We start from the raw sequence: 18,884 nt of genomic DNA on the forward strand, positions 1-18,884 counted from the left end.
CGCGATATCCTTGGGCGCAGTGCACGCTAACCAAGGTTGCCAGGTGCACAGTGTTTCCTCCGACACATTGGTGCGGCTGGCTTCCGGGTTGGATGCACGCTGTGTTAAGAAGCAGTGCGGCTTGGTTGGGTTGTGTATCGGAGGACGCATGACTTTCAACCTTCGTCTCTCCCGAGACCGTACAGGAGTTGTAGTGATGAGACAAGATAGTAGCTAATAACAATTGGATACCACGAAATTGCGGAGAAAAAGGGGGTAAAAGAAAATAAATTTAAAAAAAAAAAGTCTCCGGCCACTAGGAGCACCGCCTCTGGGTGAGTGGTTTCCTGTTTGCTTAATTCCTTATACAACTGACTGATTGCGGTCTGAGTGCCAGCATCTGTCTGTGGTGGTAAATAAATAGACACGAAAAGTATAGCTGAAAATGCTCTAGGCAAGTAGAGCCTACAATTTGTCATATATATTCTACTTCAGGCGAACAAAATCTAGAGACTTCCTTAGATTTCGTGCACCAGCTGTTGTTTACAAATATGCACAGAACGCCCCCCCCTTGTCTTACCGGAGTGTGCTGTTCTATCTTGCCGGTGCAGTGTATATCCTGCCAGCTGAATATCCATGTCGTCATTCAGCCACGATTCCGTGAAACATAAGATATTACAGTTTTTGATGTCCCGTTGGTAGGATATTCGTGATCGTACCTCGTCTAATTTATTGTCCAATGATTGCAAGGTTGGCGAGTAGTATTGACGGTAACGGCAGCAATCCCAGTTGCCTTCTCCGGGTCCTGACTTGACATCTGGCTCCTTGTCCTCTGTACCTGCGTCGCTTCCTCTTGCATCCTGAGAATGTCTTGTGCGTCGTCTTTGTTGTAGAAAAATCTAATCCGAGGTGAGTGATCGCTGTCCTGATATCCAGAAGTTATTTTTTGCCGTAAGATACGGTTGCAGAAACATTATGTACAAAATAAGTTACAAATAACACGAAAAAAAACACAATAGCACAATTGCTTGGGCTTCCCGTAAAACTGCTGCGATTTCTTCCAGCGCAATTTTGTAATAGCAAAAATATTTTTTTATATCGACACCTCTCTCCTCAAGATGATCTGTGAAGGCTTTGCTACATTACCCCTTTAGTATTTTATTTTTTATGAACACTTTTTACACTAGGCACGTCAGTTAAGAACAAATTGTTATTTACAATGACGGCCTACTCCGGCCAAACCCGGACGATGCTGAGCTAATTGTGCACCTTGCTATGGGACTCCCAATCAGGTCAGTTGTGATACAGCCTGGAATCGTGACTCGTCTAGCACTGAGATGCAGTGCCTAAAACGGAACTCAAACCTGTGCGCCATCGTGCATAGATTTATTTTGTCCCCCCACACCAAACACGATCATGACATCTTCTGCTGCTGTACAAAACAAACTCTGAACCAATTACATTAATTTGGGAAAAGTATTAAACATTTATGGCAATTTATCTAGCTAACTTGCTGTTGCTAGCTAATTTGCAACGCTCGCGCACACGACACGAGCGGTGTAGTCAGCCTGTTAGACCGCTGCGCCACTTGGGAGCCATGCTTGGGCTTTAGACAAAGCAGCTCCTCATGTACTTGCTCTGAGTCACAGTATCTTGCAACAACTGCCAGATGTGGAATGTCATTCACATCAAAACTCTCATCAAGAGCCACACTAAACACAGGTGCATCTTTTAAAGATCCAGTTTGCTGCTCCTTTACATTTTCAACCATCTCGCTCACGTGCTTTTCAACAGTTCTGGCAGACACAGGCATGTCTTTTATCTTTGAGATGATTGTGTCTTTGTTAGGCAATCCATCAAATAAAGCCTGCGAACTACTGAGGAAAGCCTCTTTGATATATTATTCCCCATCAGTAAATGGTTTTCCATGTTTAGCAATGCACTGAGCATCTTTGCAACTCCCCTCTGTAGCTTGATTTTTGACTGCAGATATATTTGTAAACACACTGCTTTGCTTTTCCTACCTGGACACGGCCCTCTTGATCCCTTCAGCCTTGTCCGCCTCATCCTTTAAGTTTTTCTCATGCCTCGTTTCAAAATGACGTGTACACTTGATGTCTGAAAAACAACGGTTTTACAACTGTCACGTTCTGACCTTAGTTCTTTTTGTTATGTGATTATTTTCTGTTCTGTGTTTTTCTTCACCGTACAGGACTGTTCGTTTGTCTTTTTTTCCCCCCAGTGTTCAGTTGTTTCATTAAAGAACATGAACCCTTACCATGCTACGCATTGGTCCTCCTCTTCTTCCACCCACAACGAGAGTTACAACAACAGAGAGCCAAACAGACCGGCCCTTCTGTAAAACGTATCCACATTCCTTTGTCCAAGAGGCAATAAATGCGCAGCCATTTGCGTTATTTTTTGCTGAGATTTTGTGCCCTGAACTCTTTTAAATAACAAAAGAAAGCTTGCTAGCTGCTAGCCATGTGAAAACAAATCTCTCATCTTAGCGGAGACCTTCATCACGTTAATACATACTAGTGATGGTGCCGGTGGGTAGGGCTGCCGTCTTATCGGCTCTCAACCATTCATGCTATTTTGTTATTTTTTTCACATTGTTCGTAACTTGTTTTATACATAATGTTGCTGCTACCGTCTCTTATGACCGAAAAGAGCTTCTGGACATCAGAACTGGGATTATTCACCTCAAATTGGACGAGAAGCTCTTCTTCAATGAGTCGGACACGAGGGATATACTGCAGACACCCACCCAGGCCCCAAACCCCGTGATTCGCTGGAGAAGGAAACTGTGTGCCGTTATTGAAAGTGACTAGTGATACCTTTATTAAGTCAGTTATTTAAGTGGCCAGAGATTTGAGTCTGTATGTTGGCAGCAGCCTCTCTATGTTAGTGGCTGTTTAACAGTCTGATGGCCTAAAAGCTGTATTTCAGTCTCTCGGGCCCAGCTTTGATGCACCTGTACTGACCTCACCTTCTGGATGATAGCGGGGTGAACAGGCAGTGGCTCGGGTGGTTGTTGTCCTTGATGATCTTTTTGGCCTTCCTGTGACATCGGGTGCTGTAGGTGTCATGGAGGGCAGGTAGTTTGCCCCCGGGGATGTGTTGTGCAGACCGCACTACCCTCTGGAGAGCCTTGTGGTTGAGGGTGGCGCTGTTGCCGTACCAAGCGGTGATACAGCCCGACAGGATGCTCTCGATTGTGCATCTGTAAAAGTTTGTGAGTGTTTAGATGACAAGAGCGCCAAGTCTAGGTCCAAGAGACTTCTAAAACAGCTTCTACCCCCAAGTCATAAGACTCCTGAACATCTAATACAATGGCTACCCAGACTATTTGCGTTGCCCTCCCCTATTTTACGCTGCTGCTAATTTTTGTTATTATCTATGCATAGTCACTTCAATAACTCTACCTACATGTACAAATTACCTCAATTACCTGAACTAACCAGTGCCCCTGCACATTGACTCTGTACCGGTACCCCTCTGTATATAGCCTCGCTATTGTTATTTTACTGCTGCTCTTTAACTATTTGTAACTTTTATTTTTTGTTCAAGTATTTTTTTAAATGCATTTTTTAACTGCATTGCTGGTTAGGGGCTTGTAAGTAAGCATTTCACTGTAAGGTTGTATTCAGCGCATGTAACAAATACAATTTGATCTGATTTGAAAAAAGACAGGCTGCATGTTTTGGAATATTTTTTTTCTGTAGTCTGCCTTCTTTTCACTCTTTTAAATAGGTTAGTATTGTGGAGTAACTACAATGTTGTTGGTCCAGCTTCAGTTTTCTCCTATCAAAGCCATTAACTGTTTTAAAGTCACCATTGGCCTCATGGTGAAATCCATGCATGGTTCCTACACACCTGCACGTTGGACTGAGGATGGTACCCTGATGTGGGGCCGTGACCCCCAGCTACTCCATGGAGACTCTCCAAACCCGCAACGTGAATTGGGCTCCACGATGTCCTCCGGATGGCGATAGTACCTGCTGGAACAGAAGGATAAAATGGCAGGATTTAGAGAATCTGTCCACAACAACCATAATAGTGGTGAAACCATCAGACGGAGGGAGATCAGTAACGGAATTTATGGGCAGATGGAATCCAAGGCAGCTGAAGCACGGGAAGGAGTTTCCCTGCTGGAGCGTACCAGGAAGTTTTGGTTTGGGCACATAAGGAGCAGGAGTTGAGATAGTGAGCAATGTCTTGCACCAAGGTGGGCCACCAGTACTTAGCAGAGATGGATTGATTGGTGCGGGTGATACCTGGGTGTCCAGCGGCGAGGGATGTTTGCACCTAGGTCAACAGCCTTACCCCATGGGGATGTACAGTGGGGCAAAAAAGTATTTAGTCAACTACCAATTGTGCAAGTTCTCCCACTTAAAAAGAGGAGAGAGGCCTGTAATTGTTGCTGGTATTTTGGCCCATTCCTCCATGCAGATCTCCTCTAGAGCAGTGATGTTTTGGGGCTGTTGCTGGGCAACATGGACTTTCAACTTCCTCCAAAGATTTTCTATGGGGTTGAGATCTGGAGACTGGCTAGGCCACTCCAGGACCTTGAAATGCTTCTTACGAAGCCAGTCCTTCGTTGCCCGGGCGTTGTGTTTGGGATCATTGTCATGCTGAAAGACCCAGCCACGTTTCATCTTCAATGCCCTTGCTGATGGAAGGAGGTTTTCACTCAAAATCTCACGAAACATGGCCCCATTCATTCTTTCCTTTACACGGATCAGTCGTCCTGGTCCCTTTGCAGAAATGTAGCCACAAAGCATGATGTTTCCACCCCCATGCTTCACAGTAGGTATGGTGTTCTTTGGATGCAACTCAGCATTCTTTGTCCTCCAAACACGACGAGTTGAGTTTTTACCAAAAAGTTATATTTTGGTTTCATCTGACCATATGACATTCTCCCAATCTTCTTCTGGGTCATCCAAATGCTCTCTGGCAAACTTCAGACGGGCCTGGACATGTACTGGCTTAAGCAGGGGGCCACGTCTGGCACTGCAGGATTTGAGTCCCTGGCGGCGTAGTGTGTTACTGATGGTAGGCTTTGTTACCTTGGTCCCAGCTCTCTGCAGGTCATTCACTAGGTCCCCCCGTGTGGTTCTGGGATTTTTGCTCACAGTTCTTGTGAGAATTTTGACCCCACGGGGTGAGATCATGCGTGGAGCCCCTGATCGAGGGAGATTATCAGTGGTCTTGTATGTCTTCCATTTCCTAATAATTGCTCCCACAGTTGATTTCTTCAAACCAAGCTGCTTACCTATTGCAGATTCAGTCTTCCCCAATCTGGTGCAGGTCTACAATGTTGTTTCAGGTGTCAGCTCTTTGGTCTTGGCCATAGTGGAGTTTGGAGTGTGACTGTTTGAGGTTGTGGACAGGTGTCTTTTATACTGATAACAATTTCAAACAGGTGCCATTAATACAGGTAACGAGTGGAGGACAGAGGAGCCTCTTAAAGAAGAAGTTACAGGTCTGTGAGAGCCAGAAATCTTGCTTGTTTGTAGGTGACCAAATACTTATTTTCCACCATAATTTGCAAATAAATTCATTAAAAATCCTACAATGTGATTTTCGGGATTTTTTTTCTCATTTTGTCTGTCATAGTTGAAGTGTACCTATGATGAAAATTACAGGCCTCTCTCATCTTTTTAAGTGGGAGAACTTGGACAATTGGTGGCTGACTAAATACTTTTTGCCCCACTGTATATGCTCTCAGGAGGGCAGGTAGCAGGCGGGTTTCCTCTCCAGAGCCTGGATTGATGTCACATCTATGTCCCAAAACACGGGGCCAACGATACAGGACGATGGAATGATAGGCTGGAGGACACCTACAGGACTCTAAACCGATGTGGAACCACAGGGTAAGTGAAAGCAGGTCTTCTGGTGCCCAGGTGGTGATTTTCATCCTTGACCAGGAGATGGTGGGGTTATTACGTTGGAGTCATGGGAGGCCGAGGATGACTTTGTGTTCAGGTGCGGTGATGATTTGGAACGGAAGGTTTTCTTGGTGGTTCTGTGATGTGCGTGATTGTGCCGGATCACAATGGTTGATTATCCAGGGCTTGGACTGTAAAAAAGGAGAGGACAGCGGGTACGAGGTGATGTTCAGGGAGGAGGCGAGAGCCTGGTTGATGAAATTCCTTGTGACATGGGAGTCTACTAGAGCTGTAGAGACAACACCTGAAGGACTGCCAACCAGTGAAATGGAAACCAGGAAGGGTCTGGAGGAAAACGATGATGATGGAATACTCATGCCTACCCTGGGAGACGGATGATCAGAGGTCCGCCCCTCTGCCCCAGTGGATCCCGGGTTGGGACGCACCGGACACCGCTGAAGCTGGAGCCCCTCCAGGCCGCAATAGGAACACAGTCCCAGCTGTCTCCAGCGATGCCGCTTTGCCTCGGAGAGGTGTGTGGCCCCTACCGCTATGGGTTTAAGCTCTGCCTCAGGACGGCCAAAGGAGAAGGGTAAGGGGAGAGGAAGATGCCTCTTGAAGAAGGTTGTCCATAGGGATGGCCACAGCGATGAGCATGTCCAAGGAAAGGTTGTCATCCTGGCACGCCAACTCCGTCTGCACCTCCTCGCACAGTCCTCTACGGAATAGGGTGCAGAGTGCCAGTTCATTCCATCCACTGGAGGCTGCCACGATCCAGAAGGTGAGGGTGAGGAAAGTGAGGGCTCCCGTCTGATGGGCGAAATAGAGGGACTGCTGGATAGGAAGCCACAGCATTTGGATGGAGTCCTGTCATACTTGTCTGGGAGGGACAGTCGGGCATTGCCTCCCTGGGTGGACTGCTGTGTTGGCTGGGGGGCTGGCTCGCTGGGATGACTCGTGGTAGCTAGTTGGAGTTGAATTCGATGGCAAAGCTGTCACCAAGGCAAAGGGTGGCTACTTTATATTTGATCATGTAGTAACTTTTTTGGTTACTACATGATTCCATATGTGTTATTTCATAGTTTTGATTTATTCACTATTATTCTACAATGTAGAAAATAGTCAAATTAAAGAAAAACCCTGGAATGAGTAGGTGTGTCCAAACTTTTGACTGGTACTGTATATATATTTTTCGATTAATCAGGAACCTTACTTCCTGTGGCTATGGTGACACGGCCTTCTCACATGTGGCCCCTCAGCTCTGGAATACTCACCTGTACATGTAAAAGAGGTATCTCGTATTTCTTCATTTAAAAACTACTTAAGACATACTATTCAAGCTAGCTTTTCATGTTTGATCGCTTAGTAACCCTCCAGAGTCCATTGATGCAACGGTGCGTCAATCTAAGTAACATAATAAAATAAAAAAACATAAAAATGCAGCAGTTTAAGCTAGAGCTATTTTTTGGGCTGAGCTATGTCTCAATCCACCTCATCCACCTATGTCACCCTTCCGCATCTGCAGTCGAAAGTGTCAGAGCTACAGCGCTGTTTGTCAGACCAGCAGACATCTCGAATATCAGTCTTCTCACAAAAACATATGTAGCATCTGAATGCTTTGGCCTACAAAGTAATATGACCTACTCTATAAAAAGGGGAGACTCTCACAAGCCCCACGGACGCGTCTGAAGTTGGTAAAGCTGATATGCCAACATTAGTCTGTAGTGTCCAAACTTTTTAGGCTACAAACTAATATAACCCCCACAAGTGTCACAGGACTCATCTAAAGGTAACCTATACAAATGAATGGAAGTATGGCGATAGTTTTGTGCCAATACAAATAAGTGGTTAAATATGTGTCAGAATAGACAAAAATATGTCCTGTGCATTCTTATATCTCCTAGATATAGGACAGACTCTTCCTTATGATACAATGTTTCACTGTCTTTTTTGCCATTTGTGAAAGTGTTATTCAATGCATTACCAAATTCAATATTTTATCAAATCATTTGTGAATATAATTTTGGGATACCTAAAGGGCTCCTAAAATTCAAAATCAAATGGCTAAATTATCCATGCATGGTATGACCTTCTTAAAACAATTCCACATGTCAGCTTAGAACCCCCAGCCCCCCCCTACAGCTTAGACTTTTAAGAATGAATTTGCTAGATTTTGTATCTTTTGCATTAACATGTTATGTTTTGATGTATTGTGATTGTTGTTTCTGCGTATTGATGTATTGATTGTGTTTTCTGTTTTGTTTTTGTTTTCTACTTTGTGTATTGAGCGTGGGAAATGTGCTCTACAAATGAAATATTATTATTATTATTTGAATTATGTGTGCATGGATGCTGACTAGCCTGCTGCCTTGCTGAAATCAAAGCACAACTCCATTTATTTAGCCCTCTCCACTGCTTACACGATTTAAGCTACTAACATGAAAATATTTTTGATAGCATTTATACTTTTTTGTACTACAACAATATTTAAATGAGCTCCCAATGCATTTCAATCGTAATAAAATGGCCCTACACTCTTGAAAAATAGAGCTATCTAGAACCTAAAAGGGTTCTTTGGCTGTCCCCATAGGACAACCCTTTGATGAACCATTTTTGGTTCCAGGTAGAACTCTTTTAGGATCCACATTGAACCCTCTGGGGAAAGGGTTCTACATGGAACCCAATAGGGTTTTACCTTGAACCAAAAAGAGTTCTTCTATGGGGACAGCCGAAGAACCCTTTTGGAAACCTTACATGGGAAACATTTCTTCTTACACCGTTGAAGCTGTCAACACCAAACCAACGTTGAGATCTTCAGAATGACCCAACTTAGATTACTTGTCAACGGCTTTTTAATACTACTCCTACTTTTTCAACTGTAACCATTTAATTGTTCATAATGTTCCCTAGCTTTCTTCACCTTCATCACCCCAAACATTCCCAAAGGTGCTCGTGTTAGGTATATTTAACGGAAACCCAGAAAGATATGAAGAAGTAAAGAGAGTGTGACATTTATTTTATGGACTGAAATTAATTATAATGTGTTTACCCTGGATGGTTCTGACAGGATTTACTGCTGCGATTTAAGGCGCCCCCCCCCCCCCCCCCCCCCCCCCCGGAGGAGTTACACTACATCACCAAATGTATGTGGACACCTGCTCATCGAACATCTGATTCCAAAATCATGGGCATTAATATGGAGTTTGTTGCTATAACAGCCTCCACTCTTCTGGGAAGGCTTTCCACTAGATGTTGGAACATTGCTGCGGGGACTTGCTTCCATTCAGCCACAAGTGTATTAGTGACGTCGGACACTGATGTTGGGCAATTAGGCCTGTCTTGCAGTCGGCATTCCAATTCATCCCAAAGGTGTTCGATGGGGTTGAGGTCAGGGCTCTATGCAGACCAGTCAACTTCTATCACACCGATTATTGACACACTTTTTATGTACCGCATTATCTCTGTGCACATTGGTATCGTCCTGCTGAAACGGGGGCATTGTCATGTTGAAACAGGAAAGGGTCTTCCCCAAACTGTTTCCACAAAGTTGGAAGCACAGAATCGTCTAGAATGTCATTGTATGCTGTTGTGTTAAGACTTCCCTTCACTGGAACTAAGGGTCCTAGCCTGAACCATGAAAAACAGCCCCAGACCATTATTCCTCCTACACCAAACTTTACAGTTGGAACTGTACATTCTGGCAGGTAGCGTTCGCCTGGCATCCGCGAAGCATGATTCATCACTCCAGAGAATGCTTTCCCACTGCTCCAGAGTCCAATGGCGGTAAACTGTTCTTGTGCTCGGTAGTGAGTGTTGCAACCGAGGACAGATTATTTTTTACGCGCTAAGCACTGAGCTTGTGTGGCCTATCACTTCGCGGCTGAGCCGTTGTTACTCCTAGACGTTTCCACTTCACAATAACAGCTCTAGCAGGGCAGAAATTTGAAGAACTGACTTGTTGGAAAGGTGGCATCCTATGATGGTGCCACGTTGAATGTCACAGAGCTCTTCAGTAAGGCCATTCTACTGCCAATGTTTTTCTATGTAGGTTGCACATCTGTGTGCTCTATTTTATACACCTGTCAGCAACAGTTGTGGCTGAAATAGCAGAATCCACTAATTTGAAGGGTTGGCCACATACTTTTGTGTATATAGTGTAGTCAGTTAGGAAACCGGCTTACCCCTCCTCCCTCTGTTACTGACATTATTGCAGAGGTTGGGGGTGAGAATGAGAGAACACACAGTGATGACTCATCGATTCGGGGGTCTTATTTGTGTTCTAGCCGAGTCTATATTTTAGCTTCAGGGTAACCAGGTTGCTGTCTTTCTGTCATGAAATAACACAACTCGTGTTGCCGGTATGTTCCAGACATAATAAACACAATTTGTTGCTGGATGGATCTGTCTTGGGGATCTGTGTTGCTCTCAACAGTGGTAAATGTAAACAGATGATTTAGCCCTCTGCATATGTCTCATTTCCATTGAGTTTTCAGGTCACAGAGTCCAAAAGTGTCTATTTGATGCTGAAGAGGCGCGAAATCATATCCATCCCCACTTGTGTTTTTTCTACCATTCTATTCACTGGATCCCACTGCTGCCGTCAAATGTCAACCCCCATGTCGAAAAGAAGAATCAGAGTACTCATTACATCGATGGCTTGCCACAGTGGGCCTGTGCAACACAGAACAAACCAACAACAACAGAAGAAGAAGGAACGTCATTACTGTCTCTGGTAAGAGACAGACACCTTGTGGTTCACATCAAAGAGTCTGTCGTGCTGAGATAGCAAACATCTCCTCCCTCTGATTTCCCTCTCACCTTTGGTCCGAAGCCAACCTTTCAGTAAGAAAAGCTGTGTCTTGATCTAAGCCGTCTGAGGGTTGGCGTGATACCGCTAAAACGGCTAACATCAAGTTTTCGGGCCAGATCACACCTTTTGATTTGAAGTGGATAGAGATGCTTGTGTTGGAAAATCCACTCCATTTCTCTCGCTATTCATGAAGAGACGTCTCGATTGCCTCAGGACTTTGATAAATCCCCCACCTGGGGCGTTATTAAAAATGTCTGGGCTCTTATCATAAAAGTGTCACTTTTTACTTCCTATACAGGTGTTTAGGGATTTGTCTCTTGATAATTTGTCGATACATCCAGGCCTCTATTCTAGGCCAGCGTAACACAGCATCTCTGAGAGCGTTCCCTACCAGGGGGCCAAATTTCAATTACCTCCTTTAACCTTGCAGATGATAACAGAACAGAAGAATGTGGTAAGTTAAGCAAGCCAGATAGGCTACACCTTCAGAGAGGGGAAACTATGTCCCGCGCATGAGGGACATGGCACAGGAAGTGACATCAACACCCTCGTCTCCACTCATCTTCCCCTTGTGTGATGCTGTCTACTTCTACCATGAGCTACATGCTCTAATCCGTCTCTGAGGAGGAAGTCACTCGACACTCGCATGTCATTCCTCTAAATTAGCTGATAAGAATTTCGGCATGCTAATCATTTACAGGAATCCTATCCCCACCTCCCCCCACATACGCACACCTCCTAATCTCCTGTGTTGCCGCCTCGCATTATTGGCCCCTGGGCCGTTGCTGGGAGTGATTCATGTCTGTTTCCTCTAATAAACAAAGCGTTTCATCATCAAGCCGCGCAGCCAAGCTCCCCCCCCTCCTTCTCCTCCTCCTTTCCCCTCATTCAAGTCGCTTGACTCTTCCCTCCGAGCTCCCAAGATGGGTGTTTATGCCCGTTCGACTGGCCCCCAGTCGCAAAACGCCATCCTCGTCGGTGCCAGACGGCACCGACTTAATTCTAGTGTTCACGTCGTCGTTCACGTTTACCTTTGACTTATGATAGCTAGTATTGCTTTGTGTGATATTCAATGAGTCTCTTGTCCAGGGGCGGACTGTGACCAGTGAAACATAGTGCTCCTTTTTTAACCAGCTAAGACACATCCAACATGTAAAAGCACCACTGGAGATACAACGTACCACTATCACTGTGTCTCTGTTGCCTCCCTGTTGAACAGTCTGTCTCTGTATCTTCTCTGCTGTCACTCTGTCTCGTCTGTCTGTTCGTCTCTCCGTCTGTCACTCTGTCCGTCTTTCTGTCTGTGATTCTCTTTGTTCTCCTCCATTGTCAATCTGTCTTTGCTTCTCCTTGTGCTCCTCTGTTTGTCTGTCACTCTGTCTGTCACTCCTAAGTGTAAATTTCTATTACATACAGTATAGAGCCAATATATTAAGGAACTGTCAGTACATCTGTGTCTCTGTTTTCTTCCTACCTCCACTGCACTCACCTCTGAGCTGTCTCTGCTAGGCCTAGCATCCTTTGCCACAGCACTGGTACCAGATGACCAGGGGACCACGCTGCCTGTGCTAGGCCCAGCAACATCCTAATTGTGAATGAATAAACACATGTATTAGATAAAAAAGAAAGATGACTGAATAAATGCCTAATAGAGTGCCTTGCAAAAGTATTCACCCCCCTTGGCGTTTTTCTATTTTGTTGATTACAACCTGTAATTTAAATGGATTTTTATTTGGATTTCATGTAATGGACATACACAAAACAGTCCAAATTGGTGAAGTGAAATGAAACATATACCTTGTTTAAAAAAAACATTAAAACGGTAAAGTGGTGCGTGCATATGTATTCACCCCCTTTGCTATGAAGCCTCTAAAGAAGATCTGGTGTAACTAATTACCTTCAGAAGTCACATAATTAGTTAAATAAAGTCCACCTGTGTGTTACATGATCTGTCACATGATCTCAGTATATATACACCTGTTCTGAAAGGCCCCAGAGTCTGCAACACCACTAAGCAAGGGGCACCACCAAGCAAGCAGCACCATGAAGACCAAGGAGCTCTCCAAACAGGTCAGGGACAAAGTTGTGGAGAAGTACATATCAGGTTTGGGTTCTAAAAAAAATATAATTAACTTTGAACATCCCATGGACCACCATTAAATTCCTTTTAATAAAAAAAAAAAAGAATATGGCACCACAACAAACCTGCCAAGAGAGGGACACCCATCAAAATGCAACAAGGGGATTAATCAGAGCAATCTGATTCATACCCACAAATGCTGATGCTCTAGATACTCAACTAGTCTAAAGAAAACCAGTTTCATTGCTTCTTTAATCAGAACAACAGTTTTCAGTTGTGCTAACATAATTGGAAAATGTTTTTTTCTAATGATCAATTAACTTGGATTAGTTAACACAATGTGCAATTGGAACACAGGAGTGATGGTTGCTGATAATGGTCCACTGTAGGCCTGTGTAGATATTCCATTAAAAAAAACTAATTTCCAGCTACAATAGTCATTTACAACATTAAGAATGTCTGCACTGTATTTCTGATCAATTTGATGTTATTTTAATGGACAAACAATTAGCTTTTCTTTCAAAAACAAGGACATTTCTAAGTGACCCCAACCTTTGGAACGGTAGTGTACATTTGGTGTAATAGAAGCAGTTATTGGTACCATAATTATCTTCAAAGTTGTTATGTATTTACACGAATATTGACCACAAAGATTGCTATTTTATCATAATGGGGGATCCTGCTTTCTGGATACAACAGCCTGCAGTACCCCAGTTGGCCTTAAACGCCAATGCTTCAATGAAAGGGGGCAGTTGTATTGATGCTATTGCAAGAACTCTACCTGTGCCAATTTACCCAGTTTTGTCCAATTTTGCGTGCTGGGTATAACTTATATATACTCTCCCATTATAGCACTCTCCATAGAAGACTAGCGCATGGGAACTTCCACGTTTCCTGATGACTGAAGAGAGCTGAAGGGGAGCTTCTGAAACCTTGATCTAAGTGACTCTGCAGGCAGGGACACTGGCTGATTCCGGCAAATTATATGTCATGATTGAACCAATTTGGCTTCCTATCTCAGCTCTTAAGAGACAGTCTAAATGGTGGCTTGGGAGGGAGGGGAGGGAAGGATCGGGGGCAGTCAGAGAAACCAGCTGATGAAGGCCCTCTCAGGACTGAAGATGAGTAGCGCCGAGTTCCAGGTTCTTCCTCATCTCTCCGTAATGAACGGGACTGGGCTCTCAGTCAAGGGCGGCAACCCTTGGGACGCTCGGCACGCTGTGATGAGTTGGCGGTGCACTGTCAAAATGGACAGACATTTTAGACACTTCGTTTTTTTTCCCCATTCTCCTTTTCCCTCTTCTCTTCCTACATTTAGAACAAAAATAACTCAGACAGGTATCTTGAGAGTAATTGGACCACTGCTGTGGTTTGCTTGTTAGATTCATTGCTCTCCAGCACTTCTCAAAGGGAAAAGGGAATAAAAGAGAAGGGGCAAAAACATCAAAGGTATGTAGAAATACATGACAACAGCAAACATCACCTCAGGTTTCAGGGATTCTTTCTCTGACTAGGTTAGTAAAGAAGACTCAATGCTTTACCAGCAGAGACTGTAAAAAGCAGTACGCAACCAAAGTCATATCCTCCGTCCGCAATTCTCAAGCACCTTAAAAAAATGATTGCACCCTAATGATAGGGAAATAATAAGGAGGGGTAATGAATATAATGTAGTATTACATCTTTTATTAACTTTGAGTTTCACTTTCAGATCTCAGATATTCTATATATAAGAGGGAGATGGAAGACAAATACAGGGCGTTGCCATGAAACTCATACCCCTTGGATTTCTTCACATTTCATTTTGTTACAAAGTGAGATTAAAATGAATATGTCATTTTTTGTCAACAATCTACTCAAAATACTCTAATGTAAAAATGGAAGAAAACATATATTTAAAAAAAGATTAAAACGAATTTGATAAACTAAAATACATTTGTTATACAGTTGGGCAAAACAGTATTTAGTCAGCTACCAATTGTGCAAGTTCTCCCACTTAAAAAGATGAGAGAGGCCTGTAATTTGTTTGGTTTTGAGGTCTGTTCACTGAGTTCTCTTTGGCAAAGGATATTTCTTAGGAACCTTTTTTTAGTTCCTACCGCTTCCACTGGATGTCACTAGTCTTTGGAATTTGGTTGGGGTTATTCATTTGTGCAATGAAGAAGTAGGGTCAACTAGGAACTGGGTAACACTGAGAGTTGGCCAAGACTTGAAAAGTAGCGTTAGTTTCCTCTTGTCCTCTATTGAAAACAGATAGACCCGTCTTCAATTTGATCGATTATTAACGCTTAAAAATACCTAAAGTTGTATTACAAAAGTAGTTTGAAATATTTTGGCAAAGTTTGTAGGCAACTTTTGAAATATTTTGTAGTGACGTTGCGCATTTTGGGAGCCGTAGCTACATCTCCGTGTGATTTATTTCTACATTTGCCCCTTTCAGGAGTATAGCACAATGCAGTACAAATATCCATATCAATAATCATTAAAAGTCAAATAAAACAATAACAAGTAAGTAGAAGAGAAGTCGTTTACATATTAATAAAACGGATATGTAAGAAATAGGATATACACTATAAATGATGAATGTGCGGTCAAGTATGATTGTATTTACAATATAAAGTGGATAGTGTCTTGTGGACTTTTTTTGTCCTACAAGTGGAAATCTCTTAGTACAACTCACACCCCCCCCCCCCTCACCCCACACCTCCCCATAGGAGGAAGCTACATGATCAAGTATACCAGGGAAATGCCAACATTTTATACATTTATTCAATAAGATCCACTTTAGCCGACATCCGCATAGCAGTTGTTTTGGCGGTGTTGGAGGTGGAACTGTGTTAGAGTTGTCAAATCCACAAGCAGTTCCTGGCATTATACATAAAGTGGACATTGCCATTAGCTACATAGAGTCGTACTATGAGAAATCCTGTGCAGCCTTGTTTACAAGTTCGAACACTGAACTTCTAACGCAATGATCAAGCAGCTGCTCACCGTTTTGACAGTCAACGCTTGATCTGATTGAATCTAAGTCTTAATCAACCACAAAATCAAGAGTTACGGTACATGTATCTGTTTATCAAAGTTAGCTGGCTAACTTAATAATCCTGCTTTCTGGAATACCTCAAACTTAGAAAAAAGGGTTCCAAAAGGAATTTTCAAAGGGTTCTCCTATGGGGACAGCCGAAGAACACTTTTTGGTTCTAGAGAGCATCTTTTTTTCTAAGAGTGCACTTGATGATGGTGAAAGGGATGAGAGGGGACCACATCTTATTAAACGCTGTCTTCTTGACATGATAGTAATGGACTCAAGACCTCAGAGCGTCCATGTTGCTCTCCCCCAAAACACACTATCGATTACCTGACACCCTTATCTCTGCCATTTTCCAGTGAGGCGTGTTGCCCTTTGATATGGTGTTTTCCAAAGTGTCAAAAGTGGGTTAGCGTCCCTGTCTGCCTCGCTCACCTTGTTCTCTGGGTGTGTTCCAATAATAGCTCCTTTCTCCTATACTCGTTCACTACCTCCCACAAATCTAAAAGCATTGCATTCGTGGAGGGAAGTAAACATGTGCACACTTTGGGAGGAAGGAGAGATAATTGGGACATAGCCTCTTTCTCTCTTTTCCTCATCTATTTTATTTTCTCTCTTCTGTGTCTGGCTTGTGTGCTGAAAACATCACTACACAGTTCTCTTGATATTAAGGTCATGTAGTTGATAGAAGAGAACCTTACCGCCTGTATTGCAACTCTAATACCAAGGTTATTTTAGCTAGGCTAAATAATAATAAACATTGATTTGTCCATTGAGGCAATAATTATTAAATAATATTGGATAAACTGGATATGGCATTGAGGGAAATGACCCTCAGTGGTTTAAAAGAAGAGGCATCATCAGATTAATAGGTTCATATATTTTTTTTTGTATTAGAATCCACACAGGAAAACAAACTTTCTGTATTACCCAGAGTAAGCATTACCTACTGTAAGCATTACCCAGTGTAAGCATTACCCACTGTAAGCATAATATGGTGCTGAACTTCTGTATAAATCCTCATTTTGCCAACTTCATGGTGACTAAAAATACAGTTGTGAGGATATAGGTTTGATAAAATCAGTAGAAAAGGTGTGAAATAATTAACTTGAATTCAGAATGTTTTGTGCATGCATAATAACCATGACATTTTGTTGTATTTGCAACCATTACATTAGAGTACATTATACTGTATGTGGTTTATCATTCCCCTTCTATGTTGCTTTTGTGTTGCTTTTGCATCTCATTTGAGGATTACTCACAGGCCATGGCATACAGTAATTAGAAATAGTGACAGTGGTTGCTATGACACCCCCACCACCTCCTTTACAACCCTACACGGGGAAAAAATACAGTTCTTAACTGGTTCTTCCTCGGCTCTTCCCCGATAAAGAACCTTTGAATTAAGTGAGGGGTTCTTAATGTGGCGTCTACAGTTCTTGCGAATTCGAAAAGGTTCTTGAAATGTACAGTATGGAAGCCTGCAGATGTGTCCCTTTCATAGCACACAGCAAATTGGCCAGTGTTAACGAGTGTTGATTTTTAGTTTAACATATCTATTGTTTATTCAGGAGTTAAATTAACACTGTAAATAGTGAAATGAATATTCAGTGGTGTACAAGAACCCCAGTGTGAAACCAAAACCAAGCCCATCATTTTCATATTTCCCAGCATGCTTTATTGCAGGTTAATGTTTAGAATTGTTTGTTTCAATATTTATTTTTTGCATGTACATTGATTGATTAATATTATGCTGCTCAAATATAAATAACATACATTTTTCTAAACTATTACAATCTGTTACTTGGACTTATTGTACCCATTACTGAAATGGTTGTTGTGGTTTAGAAGGCTTTAGGTAGTCTCATATCTTAGTCTTCCCAACCCTGCCATTCATTCTGAATGCAGGTTGTTGGTGAATAGAAATTCCAAATGTTGGATATCTTCACTTTGGCCAGATTCCAATTGGAAATACGCATCACTTTGCAAGCCAGCATAATGTGATTTGCAGGCCTGATGTGGCCTGTAAACTACGAGTTTTAGTCCACTGTATTAGGATAAAACTAGGTCCTCAAAATAAGGCCTTGTGAAATATGTATTGTGTTAAAGATGAAACATTTTATGACAACACATTCCCTTAGAATCTAATGGGGAAGACCACACGATTGAAAATGAATGCAACAACCTTGTCTCTGTCACTAGCAAACAGTCATGGGTGGTACTGGTAACTCTAAAAATCACTCGAAAGGAACCCGGAATAATATGCTAAAAAGGCTCCACACCCTACAGCAGGACTATTCAATTCACTTGCCGGCTTTCACCCAGTACCCTGCCCTGAACTTATTCACTGTCACTAGCCGGCTACCACCCGGCCACTTAAACCTGCACCTTAGAGGCTGCTGCCCTATGTACATAGACATGGAATCACTGGTCACTTTAACAATGTTTGCATACTGTTTTACTCAATTCATTCCATATGTCTATACTGTATTCTAGTCAATGCTCATCCAAATATTTATATATTTATTTTCCTTTTAGATTGTGTGTTGTTGTGAATTGTTAGATACTACTGCACTGTTGGCGCTAGGAAGCATTTCGCTACACCCGCAGTAACATCTGCTAAATATGTGTATTCGACCATATAATTTGATTTGATTGGAATTCTGGTCCTGGAGGGCCAACATTTTTCTGGTTTAGGATTTTTGTGTGGTTCTTCAAAGAACCATTCCATTAATTGGTCTTCAGAGACCCTAAAATGTTTCCCCTATGGCATCGCTCTCAAGATGCTTATTTGGTTCTAACTATACCCCTTACCCTTATTCTAAACTTAACCTTAACCGTAACCTTAGCAAGCAGTTGCTTATCAACAGACCATCTGCAGAGGATCTACAGATGGACTATCCGGACTATCCAAATGAAGTGTTACCAAAAACATAATTGCCATCTTGATTCACCTTCGCTGCTTGAATTAGTAAAATTGTCTGATTGGTCTCTATTTGTGCGGCTAATTAAAAAACATTGATCGATGGCTTTGGGTAATGTAAACAAGAAGTCAATCCAATCATCCATTTGTTTGGCCTTTGGTAGAGACTACGC

The sequence above is a fragment of the Oncorhynchus clarkii genome, chromosome 26 (genome assembly GCF_045791955.1).
Source record: "Oncorhynchus clarkii lewisi isolate Uvic-CL-2024 chromosome 26, UVic_Ocla_1.0, whole genome shotgun sequence".
Classification (NCBI taxonomy): domain Eukaryota; kingdom Metazoa; phylum Chordata; class Actinopteri; order Salmoniformes; family Salmonidae; genus Oncorhynchus; species Oncorhynchus clarkii.